This window comes from Aythya ferina (assembly GCF_964211825.1).
Source record: "Aythya ferina genome assembly, chromosome: 8".
NCBI lineage: Eukaryota > Metazoa > Chordata > Aves > Anseriformes > Anatidae > Aythya > Aythya ferina.
In genome coordinates this window covers 3,760,719-3,776,367 of record NC_140304.1, presented here as the reverse complement: position 1 = coordinate 3,776,367, position 15,649 = coordinate 3,760,719, and the positions used below count along the sequence as shown (strand labels likewise).

At 36.4% G+C, this 15,649-nt stretch overlaps 1 protein-coding gene across 3 annotated transcripts in view; it reads left to right on the top strand.

Annotated features, from left to right (window-relative positions):
- DPYD (dihydropyrimidine dehydrogenase) overlaps positions 1-15,649 on the top strand; it is a 355,040-nt gene that overhangs the window by 192,576 nt on the left and 146,815 nt on the right. The gene's annotated exons all lie outside the window — the stretch shown is intronic.

Below are 15,649 nucleotides of genomic sequence, written 5' to 3'. Positions count from 1 at the left end.
AAAATGGATTAGTGGATTGAGACCTTAGCAGGAGAGAAAAGGAGAAAAGACAAGTTATTGTTTTTTTTTTTTTACTCTGTCACCTCAGAAGGTGACCCTGTAACAACAAGGAAGGTCTAAGGACAAAGTGCTGTATTCCTAGAGCATAATGTAAAATATGTCAGGCTGGCTTCTTCTCTTGCTTACGCCTGAGGTACACCAAGGAAGTGAGCGCTCATTTGGATTGCAATGGAGATTCCAAACTACTTTACAGGGTTTCGTATTAAAACACTTTTTAGGACATAAATGTCATTCAAGTGCGTTTGTAACTGACTTATGCATATAACATACTGTCAACTGTAATTATTCAGTGCCTAGGCTGAAGGCAAGTACATAGCAAGTACTGAGATTTATTTATTAATCAGTGTTATTGCTGATATGCTTGCTGTCCTGCTAGACTGTGCATTGATTACTGGGTCTCTCAAGAGCTAAACAGACACTGACTGTGTTACAGCTTTGAGTGGTAATTCAGAAGGAAAGACTTGCATGTTGCAGGAAGTGATGATGGCACTCCAGTAAGCAGCACGGTCTCTCTGAATTGTTTCTGAAATGGTGACTGCAACATGAGTGTCGTGCTCTGGCAGAATGAATTGGGTGCAGATCTTTCTAGAGAGAGGATTTCTTGAATCATACATTGCAGTGTGCAGTAGCACTGTCCCACCAAAGTACTAGCTACTTTTCTACCATTATATTCTTCCCAATAGTGTACATCCCACGGGGGTAATGCCTTAGTATTTGTGATGATTTGAGATGCTTGGCTGCAAGGTGCTGCAGAAATAAAACTGCTCAGTTTGTAATGCTATCATGGTAATTAATGCTACAAAAATAAATATTTCAAATGGAAAGAAAGGCTCAGGGAGGTACAGCAGTTCTTATCTGAGGAATGACTACTACACAAAGACTGCTCTGTTGACTTAATGCTGGAACAAATAATTAGCAGAGAGTTTGGGTTAATATAGGTTGGCATAACATGCTACTTTAAAAACAAACAAACAACAACAACAACAACAACAACAAAATAGCTTCCAATCGCATAGATGCAAATGTTAAGTTGTGTTTATCAGGGAGCAGAATGCTCTCGTGGTCTGCAGTACCTGTGGAAGTAGAGATTTCAGATTTACTGTCATACCAAGCTAGTAACAGATAACTGTGTAGCAGAGCCAGGAAAAAAGATTTCCAGATCTGAGCCTGAATTGCCAGTGGGAGCAGGTGGAGCTGCTCCCCAGATTAGTTTCCAGGAACAGAACCACTTCTGGGAGGAAGGGAGCTTGCTGGACACAGTTTTTGGCAGCTGAAACTCCTCTACTTCAGCCTTGGTTGTATGTGGTACAAACAGGATTCTGCGTTTATCCGTGTTGTTTTACTTAATCTGTTCTGTGTAGGTTTCACTTGTGATTCCCCTTCATATTTGCAATAGTTAAAGGCCAAGCATAAACTGCCTGAGCAACTGTAGGGAGCTAAGCAGAAGCAGAAACACTGCCTCTTCCAGGGCTGGTCACTGAACTCACCACCATGCTCTGTCAGTGGCGTGGAAACCAGTGACTTCACAGAATCACAGAATTGTAGGAGATGGAAGGGACCTCCAGTGATCATCGGGCCAAAGCAGGTTCCTTAGAGCAGGCTGCCCAAGTAGGCGTCCAGACAGGCCTTGAATATCTCCAGAGAAGGAGACTCCACAACCTCCCTGGGCAGCCTGTTCCAGCGCTCCGTCACCCTCACCGTGAAGAAGTTCTTTCGCATGTTGGTGTGCAACTTCCTGTGCTCCACCTTGTGGCCATTGCCCCTTGTCCTGTCCCCACAAACCACTGAAAAGAGGTTGGCCAGAGAGGTTGACTAGAGGTTGACTTCCCTATTGACCTTTGGCATCCTTTGGCACTTAAGGTAAAGCAGTTGATGCAGGGTAAATTTGAGTGATGTTTAGCAAATGGAAAGCACATGCAGCCCATCTACAGATTTCCATGTGTTAACTGCAGTGTGGTGGAATAAGAACAAAGAAAGACAGATAAAGCATTGCAGGAGATCCAAGGACAGAGATAAAAGGACTCAGGTTGGAGAGCTGTGATTCTTATAAGACAGAGCATTCATTTCATATGAACTTCCACTCCTTTTCCCTCTTTCACTGTCTAGCACAAAAAACTCCTGTAAAATGCTAGGCTAGGGATCTCTGCAGCCCATGAGAGGCCATGTGTTCTCGTACAAGCAAATTGTTGGATAGCACTTGTGCAATTGTAGCCCCTGGACCATAATTTACTCCCCCAGTTTTCCAAGCCCTCATCTGTCTTGACCTCACCTTGAAAGCATCACATGTTGCTACAGAGGGAGTTAGCATAGCACTAACTGTTTTGTACCATGCTCGCTCCCTTTTCAAACACCCACGTACTTTGCTGCATAATTGCCTTCATGACAACCTGTGTAGGGTTTTCTGTTTGTAGGGTGAGGATTTCAGCTGAGTGATTCAGCAAATGTTTTTTCTTGCATACTGCTCTATTGTTGAAAGGTTAAAAAAAAAAAAAAAAAAGCTAATGAGAAATAGATGAAATTCCTTCAAAATAGTTGTGCCTTTAAGTATATAGCACTGTAAATATTTTAGAAGGTACTGGGTATTGTAGTATAATACAAGTATTAAATACAGGTTACTGTACCTGTATATGTTTATAGGTATCTGAGAAGAGGGAGGGTATTTTGTATTTACAAAACCAAACATGTATGCATAGCTGTATTAGTATCAAGTAGATTTATTTTTTTTCCAGAAATGAGAATAGTTGCTTTTAAAATGGACTATCATGAGGCAAGAAAAATGGTAACAGAACAAAAAAGCCCCGTTACACACACCTTCTCCTACAGTCACGACTTCACTCTTTCACTGCAGGATCAACAGCTCATTGCTCTGTTGGTTCAAGTAGTGTTTCTGTCTTATTCAGATAACTCTGTGCTGCAAACTGTTATTTGTAAATTCTCTTGGTGAGCTATTGAAGGGAATGGGAGAGCTGCATATCATGGAGTCAGCAAAGAAATGAATTTCAATCATTACCTCTTTTAGAACTTAGAAGAACAGAAAACTACCCGCAGAATGAAAAATCCGGTATTAATTAAACAAGTAACACAGAGCAGGAGTTTTTAGTAGAATTGTTATTCTGAGCTGGTTTATTTACTTTGAATTTATTGCTGAGTACTGTTTGGTACATCAAATTTACTTTAAAAACTGTAATCAGAAAGTTTGTATAAACATAGTACCAAAATAAACCAGAGGTTATATGAAGTTTGCGTGCATTTTCTCTGTACATATCCACCACCACAGTGAGCTTATATCAGAAACCGAGGCTCCATCATCTCAATTCTGGCTTTGTTGTTCTTTCATTGCACTGTATGGGCTGCTAAGGAAGAGGAAAAACAACTGGGATAGCAGAAATATTTGCTTTGATTTTTAGATGCTTCCTTCACTTCTAAAATTTAATTCTGATTAATCAGATACATCTGTCTTTATTCTGTAGTGACATGCATTGATTTGTGATGCTGTCGCTTTCAATAATGTGGAAGCAGTTGCCTTTATTATGAGAACCGGCAGAAATCAACATGCAGACTAACTTCATTTTTAATCTTTAATGTTTTTTTCATTGTGTATGAAGAAAGTTGCATGGATGATTTTAAAAACAAAGCTACAATTAAAACTAGATTATATCTGAATGAACCCATAGCAGAGAAAACTTTCTAGTTGTAATATATGTTTATAAAATTCACTGAAGTAAATTTTACAATATGTTTTCAGAATCATTTCTAAATGAACACAATTGCTGGTAGAGAATTCATTAATTTACCTGGTGTATATATAGTACTTCTACGTGCTGCTATTATAATATACAGATTCTGCCACTGACTAGTTGTCTCTACATTTGCACTATGTACACCTCACTTTATAATTGAAGTGGTAAAGAAAAAAATCATAGTACAATGATGCATTGTTTTCCATAACATTAGTATTTCACAGAAGTGAATCTGTATTACAAAATGTATATTTTTGTATGATATTACAGCACAGTAATTTAGATTAAACTAGTTATAATTTATGGTGCCAAGCCAAAAAGCTATTTAAGATGCATTAAAATGCAGAACCATGACATTTGAAATTCTGATGTTCTTAATATGACAAAGGTTATTCTATGGAGTTTTGCTATAATATGAAATATTAATATTTCACAATACAGTTTTGATGAAGTACAATTTGCCTAGCTTGCATATGATAAAGAAATTAAATGCTTACCAGGGGAGTTCAGTGAGAATTAGAGCCCTGCCTGAACATCTGCTTGAAATGTTATTATCCTGTCCTACTGACAGCATTGCTCCCTCATTGTTTTTTGAGATTGACAGCTGAATATTGTACTGATTTCTGCAGCAAATATGTTTAGGTGAAGTTTGTTTCATTTTTTAGGAATTTAGAACATGCTTTTGATTTCCATCCCATAATTTTTTTTATACTCTTGACATTTGTAGGTGCCAGATTGAGGTCTAGTATGCTGTAGCAAAGATAGACCATTGACTTGCGACGAAATGCCAGTTGATATCTCAGTAAACAGAAATATTACTATTCTTTATTGTGTGGTCTGTATGAAAGCTGTATGAGCTTTCTTTGGGGAGACAAATGATCAGATTGTTAATGTCAAATATAAAAAGGACTGTTTGCCTTTCTACTAAATAACATCAGACAACTTTTATTAACTGCATTATTTGAACAGGAAAGTGGCCATTTTACAGGATTCCTTTGCATACAAAGCTCTGTAAGTTGAATTATTTATTGTTTTTACAAATGTGAAAATGATTATTAATGGTCTTAACATTCTTATGTGTTCTTTATATAAATTATTGTCTTCTATATTTCTGAAAAAAATGTTAATAAGAAATATCAGCTTGGTTGTTTCCCAATATTTACTTTTTTTTAGATCACTGCATAAAACTAGTATAGTTTAACAGATGATGTAAAAGACCAGAGAGATGCAATTGAGTGTAATTATTTTTTAACTGCTGTAACTACAACATTGTGTTTTATTTGAATATTTTTATACATAAAATGTGTTATCTGAGTGTAAAAAGGAAAAGATCATGCTGTGAATCTGAACAAATGGCATTTGTAATGTATTACTTTGAAGAAAAAAAAATAAGCCTCTGAACAAATGTCTACTTGCACTCTTCCTGTAGCATTAAATATGGCAGAAATGCTTGATTTCTGCTTCAATGAGAGCCACAGTATAGTCTACCTTGGTGAAATCTGTTGTCCCAAGGTGAGGAACACAATCTGACAACTCAGCAGTGGAAGGGAAGGAGGTATCTGTCACACAGGTGTGTGAGCAGTGTGTCAGTAGAACTCATTTGTGCTAAAGGAGAGATTTCTGCAAACAGAAGATCAGCAAGCCACTTTTCATATTTACACTTTTCCTTCCATTCACCCTCATGGAGCAGAGAGAGCTTGGCTGTAAAACTGTCTTATGCATCTTGAGCTAATTTCATAAATTCATAGAGCCTGTAAGCTCTAATAATGACAAAGCTGTACACGAATCTGGCCGTCAAAGGTAAAATTAGTTACATGTCAAAACTGGTTCTTGGTAGGCTACAGGTTCCTCACATGTAATTATCTAAGGATTCATTTTCCATTTGTCTATCTGGCTTTGTTTTTACAGAGTATTTAGAGATCCTTTATTTTTTATTTCATGTTCATTTTGAACTGTTTTAAAACAGTGCAGCAATAATGGACCAACATAATCTAAATTTGAAGATTAACCTTGTGCTTTGGGCATCTGGTAAATAAAAACTTGTTGTAAACCAGTATTTTAATGAAACATTTTGTGCACTTAAAGTGGCACAGCTGAGAAGCAGTTTTAGTGAAGTTTAGAAGAGTGTAAAGATTGTAATACTGAGTATTTTGTTTCATAAGCCTTTCTATAAAAATATCTACCAAAAGTAGGAGTCATAATATGTTGCATCTGGGAACTGGACCTAAGAGATGTCCTTTGTAATAATAGTCCAACTACTAGTTTATCAAACAGAATGGATGCAAATATGACAGTTGGCTAAAAGTCTCAATGGTACTTATTTTTATGTTGAAGAAGCTGCTCAGTTATTTACTACTGTTGTTTTGTTTACTTCCTTCTTAAAATGTATGCAAATATTTAACAAAAGAGAGAGAGATACAAAGAGCACACATGCATGATTTTTCAAAACTGCTAAGAATCTGTAGCTCCTGATGGCTGTATCTGAAGTACTCAACATTTTTGAATATCACATCCTTAGTAAACAAGATTCTGAAAAGCATGTACGCGACATACTTGTGTCAAATATCATTCAGACACGATTTTCTGTAGTTGTTTCGTATGTCCTTGGAAGATTGTTAGTAATCTTGGCGCTACCTCAAGTAATTTTGTGTCTGAAAGGAATTCAGCTAAAAAGGCAGATTCAATGTAAGCTAGAAATTGCCAAGTGTAATTCTGAAATTTAGATTTTTTACACTTAAGTTTCATTCTCAGTTCAGATTTGTTGCAGCCTATTTTTAGTATTTTGCTTTCTTCAAAACAACAGACTGCATAAAACCTTCTTTAGTGATATTAATCTGTTCAATAATTTATTAGAAAATTTGTGTTATATTTTTCATCATGATTCTATTTTTAAAATGCCTTTCCAAGACATTCACAGCGTAAGGTTGTATTTAACAGTTTAGACTTTCCTTCTCATAAATGACCTAAACTTATTTTTGTGGATTGTGGGGAGATCTGTAACAATCTGTAGGGAGATTGTTATGATACATGGTAAGAGATATCCAGACACTTTCAGGAAAAAAAAAAAATATATTTTGTTATTATAGAATTCAGAAGTTTCTCCAATTTTTTTTATCAAGTCATTGAGTGTCCCCCTCCACCCTTACCCCCATCCCTATTTGTCCAAACGCATGTTTCAGTGGTTTATCTTCCTCATTTCAACATTTGCATTATGATAAAATCTCCAGAATGTAATGATGTTGATAGGTGTCCTGAGGTACTGAAGGAGAACGAGGAAAAAGTCACCCTTACTCTTCAGTTGCTCCAGTTTATAGTCCAGCATCTGCATTTGCTGAGGTCTACATTTAAAATCTGTACGTGAAGTAGATAGCAGTGGCCAAATGTTGGCTTCTGCAGGGATCTAGGTGAAGCTTTGGGACTCCACCCCTGCTCACTAAAAATAATGGGCTGCAGGTTTATAGAGGAAGGTATGCTTCTAGCACCATGCCTTCTCCTCCTGGGTACCAGCTAGTTGCTTTTTGGTCAGCTGTGCACATGGTACAGATTGGCTGTTGGACGGATACTTTTCCCTCATCTCCTCCTGGGAAAAGAGAGCTGAAGCATCCCATACAGCCTTTGAACATGTCCACAGAAATACGGTCCCAAATTGACTCAATGTGGACACTCTAAAATCAATGTCAAACGTGTATGTACTGGTGCATAGATTATGTTAAAAAGTTTGCAGATGTAAACTGAAATGATATATCTCTAATCTAGTGTATATTTCCACACATAGATTTTTACGGGGTTTTTGCTTAATCATTTTTCAAGTGATTTTTGGGTATACCAGAGTAGCTCTTATGTGAAGCACAAGGCTTCCCCTAAAAGCTCAGGTTATCTCAAGTCTTCAATTCCCAGTTGGTAAATGGAACTTATAGGGCTCTGTTTAACATCTGATTTTCCACACAAAAAATTAAGAAAGCAAAGAGCTGCTTTTTAAATCTCATAGTGATATAATTGCATTTACTAATGACTGGCATTGTTGTAAAAGCAGAATGAAGTCCCATATGTTTAAAAAACATGAGAGGTTCTTATGTTAAAATACTCGTTACTAATGTAAATATATATGTCCGTGTATTGTAAATAACACTTCTTATCATTATTTGAGATTTTATAATTGTCCAAATATTTCACTACAATAGAGATTGTGCTTTTAGTAGACTTCATCCTTCAGTAAGAAAGTATAGGATTTTTGTGAATATATATTCTAGATAATTGCATCAGGAGACAAATGTCTCCATTCCATGAAATTTCGAATTATTACTCCAAGAATTGTCCAAAATGCCATTGTCACAGCTAATTGAAAAATCCAGTTTTTGGTCTACAGAAAAAGGAGCGCACATCTTTAATATTCTCTTAATATGTGTATTATGATGGTATTTAATTGTACATTTTCTCATTGTGTATTATAAGAGTGTCAGATTCATATGAGGGATTTTATACTACTTAAAATATACATATTTTTACTGAATTACGTTTATGCAATTAAGTTATTTTTAAATATTGACTTTTTAAACCTAAAGCTAATCTGCTTTTCTCTAACTTTCCTGGTACAATTTGGACTATGAAACAGTGAATAATGCTGGTTATAGCTACCAAAAGCAGCTAGCAGTACCTTTTAACAGTTTTCTACCATATGCATAAACTATATGCATAAAGTAAGTTTACACATTATTTCTTTAACTTCTTCGTGCATGACTTCTTTGATAATTCAGTGGAAACTAAGTTTTCAAACAAAATCACTGAAACATTATAAATGAAAATGACATAAAGTAATGTTGTAGCCAGCTGGTTTTTCATTAGCAGCTGACCTGCTATTGCTATAAAAACCAGAGTCTTGGCTAGACGTCAGTTCAATAAATGAACAGGCTATCTATTGATTTTTCTCTCTCTTGTTATGTAATATGATTTTCCCTCCTTTGCAAGGGTTGCTGTTGTACAGGATGGCGCTGGGATCATGGTCGTGGTAGCGTACTGGAATGTGTGGAGTAAGGAAGGCTGTCACAGCAGTCAATAAGATCTGAGAGGTGTTGACTAATTGCCTGCTAATTACACAGTAAATTGTCTAATTAAGCTGATGGTTAATTAGGGTACGCTCGCACAGCAGTCTTGTGGAATTTTTGTCTGATGTCTGGGAAGCAGCTTGTGTAATTGGCAAACTGGTAAGGACTGGCAGAGAACAGGACTGGAAAGCACGCTGCCAGTAGATGACAGAATAAGGATGCATTTGCACAAAGGTTGTCATGTAAGCACTGAGGGGTTTGTTAGCCTTCTCCAGCTACATGGCAGTGGGCTCAATGAGGAATTTATCTGAAAGCTACTGGAAAGTGTAAATTAAATACAGTTTAAGCATGTAATGTTTGAAAAGCAGTGGCAAGTATTCTTCTCATGTTTTAGGCAGAATTTAGACTTAAGATAATTTCCTTCAAAATTTTGGCTAATGAACACAGAAAGCCAAAATTAATGTGTAGAGAATTTCGCCAAGCTGCACAATTTGACCAGGGCAATAATCACTGCGTTGTAATTTATTCATTGGAGTCACAAAATGGTATTGTTTCCTGGGATACTCTATTTGTATGTTGATGTTGAAAAAGTATGTCTGTTAATAAGGATGCTCACCAATCACCATAACCATTGTCTATGATATTCTGAATCCTCATTAGGCTTTGTATCCATCCCTAGCTGTGACAGAGTATGAACAGGTCATAGTGGTGTTCGCAATTAAATGTGTACGAGCTATGCATAAATATAATACAATTAATAAAAGTTTCTGGATTCCACGTTCTGACCCAAAGACCATGGAAACAGTTGAGAGTATTAAACAATGAGAACCTGGACAGTAGTGGAGTGCAGAGACCAATTCAGTGGAAGTGTCAATTTGCTGAGATTTAAATGTATAATTTGGTAAAGTAACTTGGTACATGCACTACCTTAAAGCTAATTACAAATGCAAGCTTCCCACAGAATCAGGAGCATAGTACAGTACAAGATTGGGTCTTTACATAATTCAGAGGTTTAACTTGAGCTAAGTATCAAAATATCTGAGGAAAAAAAATAGCTCTTTTCTATATAATGAATTTAATCTAAAATGGTTTAAAGGTTTGTACGTATATTTATTTATTTAAGTATGCTTTGATATCACTTGAGCAAAATAAAGCTTAATGTCCACTTTCAATCATGGAAATTAGATATTGTTTCATAGGTCCCCATCTTTTTACATTTTATCATGTGCAGTTCTTAGTTCAGACATGGTGCCTTCCTCTTTCTGGAACAAATAAGAAAACAAAGTGAATTCAAAATCTGGATTGATGGGTAAACAGTTGATCTTTAGATTTATTTTTAAATTTGTCATAAATATGTCTTCTCCCATACAAATAGAATCTTAAAAACAAAACCCACAAAATTTGAGGGTGTAAATCATGCTTTCTTTGAATTAACTAAGGCATTTTTATCCCATGGTCTTGCTGCTTCTACTTCCTTGCACATGCACAGTTAATTGTGCCTTTATGTAGCACCCTTTATGTTGTGAGGTTTTGCTTATGATTTTTTCTTCAAAAATAACTAAGCAAAATCATTGTGGTTTCTCACTGTGTCAGTCATCAGACATGGAACTCCAAACAGTGAGGGCAAGCTACAGGGCCTTAAACCTTCTCTTGGAGGATTATAACGATACTTGCAATGCTGCTCCTCTGTGTATATTTGCACAGACCAGAATGCTGCAATTCCTCTGCATCCAATTCTGTGAATTTTTGCATAAAGTAAAACAAATGTAATTCATTGATTCAATTCATTAGTATCCATGGAGGCTATATATACATCTAATTTTCCTTTGAATAAACCATTTTTTATATTTATATTTATCTGATAGTTACATGTATTTCCATATCCATCTGCACATGTGCAAAAACAGGTCTCCTCAGTTCATTTTGCCTTACTATTTTTTAAGGATTTTTCCTTAAAAGTATTAGAGAAACTATTCTTTTTGTCTCTGGCATCATGTTCAGGAACAAAGCTCACTTCTGCAGCCAACTGCAGGAACTGAAAGCACACAGTGCAACCATTACACTTGCTTTTGTTTTCTGTCATGGGACAGCTAACAGATATGTTGCTAATACATTTTATTCTCTGAAGACAAAGGAGTTCAGAGGATAATTGTTACCTTCTTAAATTCTTCCAAAAGAATTTCTGATACATAATAGTATGATCTCCAGTTTAATAAATTGCACAAACATAGAGAAAGAAAGATACATCAAGTAATTCACATAGTGAATGCATAGTATTGTGAACATACAGTACATGTATATATGTAAAGCCCTATTACAACATCATAATCTATAACAAAAATTACGTGGCAATAATGGTGTTCCTAAATAGCAATTACCAACTTTTTAAGAAATATTTTTATTTTTATTTTAACGACTAACGTTTTCATATGCAGTTGTAGCTGCACCTTATTATATACTTGCATCTTGGTGTGGACTTGATCAAAACTGGAAACATTTCCCAAGTACCTGTAAGCAATAATTCCCTGATTACATTCTTTCCCAAAGCATCTTCATTGTCTGTTTTAAAACCTAGTGCTTAAGCAATGGGGTCAGAGGAGCCTGTTGTGCGTGAGCTGTTGATGGTCACGTTCCAATGTATGGACTGTGATGGTTCTCTCCACATGTGGTTCAGGGGAGCTCCTGCTCACCTCGCTTTTATTTAATGTGTGTATCAAACCATAGAGAAGGCTTAGCAAAGTGTCATTGATTTAAGTGTTTTCAATATGTCGAAACTCAGCTTTATAACTCTCAGCTGATTTTAGCTTGAGCAGTTGATTGCATTATTCACTGTTTGTGGGAGACTGGGGCATGGCTGAGAGCATGCTGAGCAAAAGTCAGTCCAGACAAGATAGGAGTAATGCTGGGATCGTTAGAGGAAACATCCAGAGGCTACGGCAAGAGAATTATCAGTCCTTCTGGCTGAGGGATGTAGTTCTATTGCAGGCTGTTGCTGCAGCAGCAGATAAGAGCTAGAAGACTACACCCCTTTTATTTTCTGAATGCAGGCCTTGCTAACAGTATCCGTGCTTTGTATTTCAAGATTAACCTACCGCCAGTGGTTGCTATATGGGGCTACATCTTAAATCTATCCAAATATTTTTGGTGGTGACAAAGTTCATGCCTTGGATGCCACGAAGTGCCTCACTGGGGAATTAGCAGTGCTCCCTGCCCGTGCTGGCTGTCCCCCTTATGCTGGGACAGAAGGGAAGGAGATGCAGTTCATCTGAGTGCTATTGGCACCTCTGCTGGGAGCTCTTGTCCCAAGATGATCTGCAGCAGCCTGACTGGTAACTTCAGCCTTCAGCACAAACTTGAGGAACCTTTTTTTTTTCTTCCCTCCTTCACTATGCAAAAATTGAGGAAAGGGTGAATATTGGGTTTTCAGTTCCTGCTCTTCTTTATTACTCTGTTTAAGTTGATGTTGCTGCCAGGACCATTATTCTCAGAAGGTCAGTTGCTTGCTGCTGTTGTGTAAGAGATGTATATTAAAGACTGCTGGGGGTGCCTGGGTTGGGCGGTTTCGCATGAAGATAATGCAGATCTTGAGAACATAAAAAGTATTTGCTTGTTTTCCTATATTCTATTGTATTTTAACTCAGATGAATTTATCTACTTACATTTTTGGTGGTATTGTTTGTTTGTTTTTTCTTTGGCATCCAGAGTAAAGTTGTATCTTCAGGGATAGCAGAGTATTGGAGTCTATGTCTGAAGTTTTGGAGCAGAAGTTTTTGAGTGTCACATTTTTGTAATGGTTATACTTTTGTCATTTCTTATTCCAAGTTAAAAATCTGCATTTCTCTTGGGCTAAAATTGAACAAACCTATCAGCTAGCAAATTCAAAAGGCAATGTAATATATTTTTTTTTCTAGAAACAGAAAGTTTAACCTTGAAATGCAAACTTAATCTTCACTTTGCAATAAAACTGTATGTATCCAAATACACAGCTTTCTTCACTTGAGCACCTTTACCCTCATAATATCATTTATGTTTTCTTTTCCATTCTAACTCTATGGCTGGAGAACACTGAAAGTATATGAAGGGGAGAATAAGAACATATTGTGAGGATAAAGTATTAAAACTATAAACCAAAGACCCATCAATCTTGCAACTTCTTATGCACATCTTAAGTACTACAAATAATGCTTTGCTACCATAACAAAACTTGTTCTTAGTGTATGTTGGCAGTTGCCTACCTATAGATACATAAGCTGTCTTGTGGTGTTTTTTTCATTGTTTTTTTCCCACACACACTTCTTGCATTCCTCCTTTAATATGATTTAAAACAAACAAACAAACAAAACAAAACACCAACAAACAAACAAACAAAAAACATAGTCTGCAAGGATTTCATGGGGGGGGGAAGGGGGTAAATTAACAAAAGACAGCAGTTCCTATATAAAGAGACCAACACATTTCAAACTGTTAAGAATCTGTCTGACAGTCAAATTTATGCAGAGGTGAGGTTTGCTTCTGTGTCAGATATCCTCCATGTGTGGCTTTCTTTAATTGCGTCCAAGGGTTCACATTCCCACCATGCCTCTTCCTTGTATGTTTTCCTTATCTTTTAAGAAGGCTCTTGTCAGCTAGCCATTTCTGCTCTAAAATGATCTTTTATCACTGCTAGTTGACCATCCATACCTGATTTTTGCAGGATGTATTGGACTGTGTCCCCATTTATGATGTAGATGTTGGAACATGCTATCACTCACATTCCTGCTTTACTGTCTGTACAAGAGCTCACGATGTGCTAGCTGCTATTGAAAATCATGACACTGGAGTCTGTTCCAAAACAATGTGTCTTAGTAGCATGATTGAGGATGTAGTGTTTGCATTCAGCATCCGTGTTTACAGTGAAGTGTGTTGATATAGCTAAACTCTCATTAAATGCAAGGAAGAAACACATTTTTTTTCAAAATGATAGAAATGAGAGTTGGTGGTTTTAAGAGATCTTTTGTAAATGTTACTGGGGGCAGGGAAAGCAAACCGGTATTTCTAGCCAATCCATGCCTGCACACATGTATCTCTTCTGGCTGGAGCTTTCCCCTTTGGTGCCATTAGCATTTTCATTTCAAAAAACGACAGTCTGCAGTGGAAGCAGTAAAAATGTTCAACCTGTGGTTTAAATTATTGATTTTTTTGAATATTGAAGCTGTATTTCAAATGGGTTTTGTTAGAGTTACTTCTGGGTAGAGGGTTCCAGAGGTAATTTGATATCTAAAAGCCTGTGTATTTCAAAGCCATTTCGGTCTTTTGAGTTCCTTCAGCTGATCAGCTGATTGGGTAAAACATCTTATTGTCTTCTGAATTGAAGGCAATAGATAAACTGCAGCTCAAGGTTAGCACGTAGACTAGCATACAATGCTCTTGGTGATTTATTATGTGTACTCAGTGTCCAATCAACTGACAAAAATAGCTCATTTATTTTTAATGCAGTAACTTATCTTCACTTAAAAAAGAAAACATCTTTTGAAATGCTAGTATTCACAATTTAGGTGGGGGGAACCTCTGTTATCTGTATAGCTAGGTAACGATGCATAATTAAAATTTGGTGAGTTTGTGGTATTGAATGTAGCATGTGTAAATAAAAAGTATATGCACATATTTTTACAAACCAAGTGCATTATGTTACTACAGAACTGAATGACTGCAGTGAGAAAAAAGTCTATTTTAAAGAACTGCAGTACACGCAGCACTCATATTTATACATGAATGCTTTGACAAAAGACTGGGTCGATGACAGTTGTATATGTGCAATGTGTAGGAAGTTAGCCATTCTAGGCATCCCTTTGTTCACAGGGAAAAAAAAATGTAAAAATTGAATTACTGTAATAAGGTTCAGATTTGGCAATCAAGCCATATTGCAGCGCATACAGGAGTTCATGGGAATTGTGGAAATGACATTAATTGCAGGAATGGACCTGGTTAAGAAGTGCTGTTATGACTGGTGATGCTAAATATCATAAAATAATGGGATGATTCAGATTTAAAGCAGACATTATTTTTTTTTCTACTTAAAGAAGCAGTGGGTTAAAGAGTATCAAAATAAAAGGATGTTTCATTGAAGTATGAATTATGCAAATTCAGAATTATGCAACTTATTTTGCAAATATGTATATATATAGTGCATATATATTTATATAAAATTCAAAAACATGAAGATAAGTCATGAAAAGATGTGTGGCATAAAGAGCTTATATAATGCCCAATTGGCTTACCACCTACAATAACTAGTTTTTGTGACTGTAGTTAAGAGTTTTCTCCAAAGTCTGTTGATATTCTTGTGATAGTGCATTGTAGTTTACAAAATGCTGTTTAAATACTACAAGGATTAAAGCTTCTGCTGTATTACTGTGTGCATGATATAGTCTTATCCCTGCTTCCCTTAGACATAGAGCAAAGAAGCCTGCCCTGCCCTGCTCTGTACTGGCTGCATAAGACAATGTCAACTAGGGGAAGGTTGTCTAAGACAAGCAAAGATGTAAAGATTCCTACTGCCTCCAAAAGCAGAAGCTTGCAGTCCGTACCTGCATATATACTTTGCTGCTTTGTACAAAAGTGGGCATTGGCTCTACTGTGTATTTTAGTCTCCATAACTGGGAGTACAAATTTGGTCAAAGAAGCAAACATCAATGTTTTTTGGAGAAATGCTAGTTCTCTACAATATGGACCTCTTGTTGGTCCTTACATAAACTTGGTCAGGAGTAATGCATTGAACCCCATAGTTCTGTGGTACAAAAAAAAAGATTGGGAAGAGATTCCTTATGT